We start from the raw sequence: 6,000 nt of genomic DNA, 5'->3' as shown, positions 1-6,000 counted from the left end.
GCTCAACAGGCGGCCTGGGAGCAGAACAACACATCAGGTCCAATTAAGATCAATAGGTGGAACTTATTGTAACCTGTGACACACTCACACCCCCGGTACCGCCGACAACAGAAAGAGACGCTTTGTGAAACACTTGGCCCTGCATGCTAACGGAAAGTGAGGCTCATCAAATGAAAAAAAAAAAAAAACTGGTTCAGTCTGTGTGGAATTCCTGAGGGGGGGGGGGGGTCGTAAAATGTGATTGGTGGTGGTGTAAAGGAGAGATAGAGCTGGAGGAAGTCACAAACACTGTCTGTTTATGTTTGTGGGTGAGCACGTTCGCATGTGAACACAATGGAGTCCGACTGGGGTGATACAAGTCTCTCGACTCCCGTGAGTACGAGCCTGTAAATCCAGACCAATCAAGCCAATTGTCAACCTACAACACCCATGGGAAATGGAGTTGGATCTGCAATAAAAATAATACATGAATAAAATGAGGTAAAAAATATCAACTATACTATAATAAACTGTTTTCAGGGTGCCAATGGACACAATTCACTCCTCCACTATGGCCTGTTTGTCCTGCTCTCTTTCATCTACTCAAAGGGGCATCTTTAAACACTGCAGCTATTGCCACTCAGTATTTAATGATAGTCCATCTGCTCTGTTTCTCCAACAGTAAAGAAGTGAAGATTTTCTGAAAGACTTCCATGTCAGTCTTATCTGTTTGCTGTGAAAAGTAGTACTGTTTGGTTTTGATTAATGTTTGAGAGTTGAAGCCATTAAATTTTGGTGTGGATCCAGACCACATCATTCCTTTTTTCAACATTAAAAGATAGGATTGTTTTAACATTTTCACTCATTTCCTAGGGAATAATTAAATAATTAGACATTCATGAGCAATTTGGTGCAGTGTGACTTCATTTAATGGGACTTTCTAGCGGAGGTAAGTGCTTCACTGAGTTCTATTCTAGTTCTTAATGTCATTGAAATGCATTAGTCTATCCCTCTGTATATTCTGATTGTTTTGTCTGTGCCAGTGAACCCCAGGATCATTGCTTCCTACCAAAGGCTTCATCTTTAATGACATATCACAGAGCATCCTGGTTTGGGGGTTAACGCACTGACAAGTAAACGCAACGTGATTTCTCTTTGGCTTAACCATTTACCTAAGGAAAATAAATGCCCCCCAAAGTAACTTACTAAGGCCCAAGAGATTGTGGCAAGTAAGTAATTAAATATTAGGAAAAGTATAGGAGGGATTGACCTGACTAATCAAAATGAACTAGATTTAACATACAAGGTCTTTATTTTCATCATACAATGAAATTGAAAGAGGCATCACTCTCCAAGATATATCTATATACAGGTGTAAACAATCTACAGTGCGTCTATATGTTAATATCACCCTGTGCAACACTTCTGTGGAGCTCTATGGCAAAGACTTTGGCTCAGGACAGAGCTGCTGTACATCGGGCTTCTGCTACAGAGGCACTACTTGTCAGAGGGATTAATTGTTGGGATCTGCCATTTAATGAGATTTGCTGACCATAAGAATACAGTCTGCCTTATCCTAAAAGGTTAGTGGAAAACTGGGATCCTGGTTAAACATCTTAAAGGTCAACTCATTCTTTCTTGTGCTCCAAGTCTGCATTTACTCTAAGCCTGAGTCAGACCACACATTTTTTCTCTAACCTTCGCTTAGTGCAATAAGATGTCTACAAACATTAATGATGAATGTTAATCACGCAGAAGTTGGCAGGAGAACAAAACGAAATAAAAATGAACAAGGTGATTTGTAGTGGACAGAGATGCCTGCATAAATCTCACACCTGCATATGCCTTTAGTGGTTATATTACCATGAGATTGCTGCACTTCTTTCTTGCACACAGGCACTCCAGTGAGTGCACACGCTCACATACTCGATTGCCCTCCCTGTACTAAAAGAGTGATGTCTTACTCACTGGCGGAGAGGTGGAGCAAATGGAACGAGAACAGAGAAAATATGACAATGCTCACATGAAAGGGAAGCCTTTCAAACCCAGGGGAGACATGAAAGACTCCCCTCTCTCTCACTTTTGCTTCCTTTTGTTCTCTCTCTCTATCCTTCCTCCTCCATCCTTCCTCTGTCTCATAATTGTACATTCATACCCAAACTGTGAATGCTAACAAGGCTTTTAGCCACGCTGAATTAATGTATCCAGTGCATTTCACTAATGTGCTACCTTTCAAATGTCACCTTTTATGTTGTTGCCGTTAAAAATGCATCTTAGCTGCCGTGCATTAATTCTCTGGTTGGTTCAGCTAAAATTGCCCTTGGCTGCTTTACAAAGTTAATTTAATGATAGACATCTTATAAGTCCTCTTTCCTGTGGATAGTGGGCACAGCAGACTGCTCCTTTTAAGTTTATATAAAGTATATATTATTTAATCAACTAGTAAATGGGCAGCACATGTCAAAGATCTAACACAACATTGTTCAAGAAACATAAAGTACAATAAGTGACCAAAAAATAAGACATTTTACACCGTGATGCAATCTAACCCAGATTTCCTTTAATAAATGTTACCTTTATTAATATTGTAATTCTGACCAGTTGATGTCACTGTGTCACAGAGGGGTGAAGCTGTCTCTCACACAAAACCCAGTTTGGCCGCAGGATCATTTGAGTTTGAGTGACGCAGTTGAACACAACTGCAAATATTCTTCCATTCTGTTTCAGTAAAGACAAGAGGGGGATTACAAGCTGAGGCGAGTTGCTGTGTTGTACCTGTTGTGGAAACGACGGAGAAGCCAGGTGCCGTAGTGTGGTTCCACAAAACCATTTGGAGGTGAACACAGTTTGAGGAATTATACTGTCTTCTCCAGGAGCTGCGACTGGATGTCTTATGTCTCCAGCACTACCAGAGGCTGACCAGTGGCCAGTTTGATAACCTGCTGGCTTAGCTCCATGACAGGATCAATGTTCGGAAAGTTTAATTGTCAACACTGGTTGGCTTTCCTGACATTGCATCACATGAAGTTGTTGTGCTGAAATATTTCCACACAAGTGAATATTGCAAATTTTGACGTCACCCAGCACAGTGTTGCAAAGTTTTTCTTTGCATCGACTTTGTATGTAATCTTGTGTGGAATATTTAACTCATGTTTGAACGCATTATCAGCTGTAGCTTTTTTGAGGCTGTAGTTTGTGATTATTTATTTTATATGACATAGAAACTCCTTTGAATATAATTCTGTCCAACACAAAACATCTCGGTTAGTGTTGTTACCATGTTTGTGCTGCTCCCTGAGCAAAACTGAGTCCAGAGGTCTTATGTAACAAAATGTCTTCAAGAACAATCGAGTACACCTCTAAGTTACTTGAGTGAATGTATTTGGTTACATGCCTGTTTACTTAAGACATGATTGTTGTCAAAGCAGCTTTATCATTTTTCACGTGCACAATATATAGATTTCTTTAAAACAATAAATCTCATGAGAAAAGGCAAAAATACATGTTGTACCTCCCTTGTCAAGTTGGCATACGCCATACAGGAAAACAAAACAGGAATTCCTCAAAGGTTGTGTGTGCATGTGTATCTTCAGGTTTAAAGACTGTTGCAAACCTGTACGTGGACATAAAAGAGCACATATTGGCCTGAAGTCGGGAAGCCCCACCTGTTTGTCACCTGAGTCCACCTGTTCAGGAAGCTTTGACCCCTGCAGGGCTTCACATGAGGAGTTCAAGGGTCATAATGAACTAATTAGGGAGTAGAAGGTCATAGGTGAGGAACAGCCCTTCAGGAAGATGTGTGTTTCTCTTTCACCATGATTGCACGAGTGTGTATGTGTGGGAAAATGCACAGTCAAGGTGAGGATCTAATCACGGATTAAAAACCAGATAGGGGGAAAACGAGACGGAGACTGTTTCTCGTCATTTTCGCATCGAGATGAGGGCTGCGAAAAGATGAAGGGAAAGTGAGGAGGAGGTGGGCGGGGTGCGGGGGGGGCGAACAATTTTAATCTTTGGATCCCTTCACTTCCCATCAGGTCTTGTATCAAACAAATTACCCAGAACGTACCCCTGCACACATCAGTCTCATTACCCTTCTCCCCCTACTAGGAGACACTGGGTAAATAGCACTGTCTGTGGGGAGACGAAGAATCAACAACATAATGAGACTGCTGCTGATGAGCTTGGTGATTGTGTGAATGTGTATCTGTGTGTGTCTCTGCATGAATGTGTACATGTGGTTTAAGTCCTTTGCTTGGAATTGACTTGCTCGGATCAGGGTTTGAATCCGCCCTGACTTGAGAGAGCGAGTATAGACTCTAGATGGCATGAGAAACTCCCTGCAGAGAAATATTATGAAGGAAAACCATTAATTTATTTCTAACTTGTTTACCAGTTGCAATAAAAGACGTGTGGAAGGGGTTGCGTGACATATCCATAAGGTTTGAGATCTTGAATTTAATAGGAACCATCTTCCCTGCAGTCTTATCCCTTGGTTTAACTTGTGTCTTGTATGACATGCTTTGTTTTCGTCAGATGTAAAGACATGAGTTATGTGTTCAATGTGACAGTGAAGAAAACTACACAAAACATTTGAAATAAATGGAAATTGGCTGCATATCCTTCAGCTGGATTGAGTTAAATAAACAGCTCTTCTAATTAATGATTCACAATTTTGCTCCAACAAATTCTCTAAAATTGTATTTCCCTCGCCCTTGGTTGGTTCCTTTGCCATGTGACTATCTGCCACATCCATCTTTTTAAAGTTTCAAGTCACAACCTCTCGCAATCCACACCACTCTCCTTTGTCCTCCCACACAAGCCAGTCATTGTCTTTGTGACACAGTGACAAGGGGACCTCGATGTCAACACCAACAGTATGGCAGCGGATCATAATGTCAGGCCATGGGGTCGGTCAAAGGGGAAAGGTCAGAGGTCAGGGAACAGTTGCCATTAGAGGAGACTCCTCTGTCAACACATTTGTATTTTGGGGAAAGGGACCGAGCGTTTGCCATCAGTGCTCACATCACTTTGTCCTGTCTTGTGCTGAATGGTGAACAAGTTAATGATATGGAGAGAAATTAATGGAAATGGAATGATGATGATGGAAATGAAATACCCCCCCCCCTTTTTTTAACCATGTCTCATACAGTACCTCACATATATCTTTGTGTATAGTTTAGAAGAAACAATCTTTACTCAAGTTTAATTTTCCCGATTTGCTTTGATGCTTCTGATGGTGTCAGCTGTGAGATATGGTTATAGAATTGTCCAATATGAACTGGTCCCTGTTGTTGGGAACAAAATATATTTCACCTCAGGGTTCACTTGAGTATTGCCTGTTCTTAAATTGATACGTTCAATCAAATCACCACAAAGCAATATCTCATAATGCCCCCACAGTTTGAACAGCAGAGTGATAATAGGGGCCCAGTGAACCATTTTCTTCTTATGTAATGTCATGTTGTAATTAATTTATCATATTTATTTTATAAATTTCAGATTTACAGATATTATTTTGTACATATGCAACATTCAAATTTGAGTTCCATATCACACTACACAATACATGTATCATTTATACATGCAGATAACATAGTAAAACTAACATATAAATCCTTTACATCATATTTAGAGCACAATTGATTTACATATTCACAACTACAAAGTTTTTTTTACCTTATTGCAGCCATGATGATTATGGATTACTACTAGTGCTCTAGTCAAAAGACACATTGCAATGTGATTGGCTGTGATTTTTTAAGCTTGGGAATGAATCTGGCTTTAGGATTTCCACAACATTTTGGAATCTGGCTGCAGAGATTTGCTCCCACTAAGCTAAAAGAGCATTAGTGGCCCAGATGTTGGGTATAAAGGACATGCTTTCCATTGGCTTTTCAGTTCATCCCAGAGGTGTTGGATGGGGTTGAGGGTCAGATCTCAGTGCAGGACAGTGAATACCCCCTGCTGTGTGCATTGAATCATTGACATGGCCTTGAAATAATCAAAAATTCAACCAAA

This window comes from Limanda limanda, chromosome 6 (genome assembly GCF_963576545.1).
Source record: "Limanda limanda chromosome 6, fLimLim1.1, whole genome shotgun sequence".
Classification (NCBI taxonomy): Eukaryota; Metazoa; Chordata; class Actinopteri; order Pleuronectiformes; family Pleuronectidae; genus Limanda; species Limanda limanda.
This window is presented reverse-complemented; position numbering follows the sequence as displayed.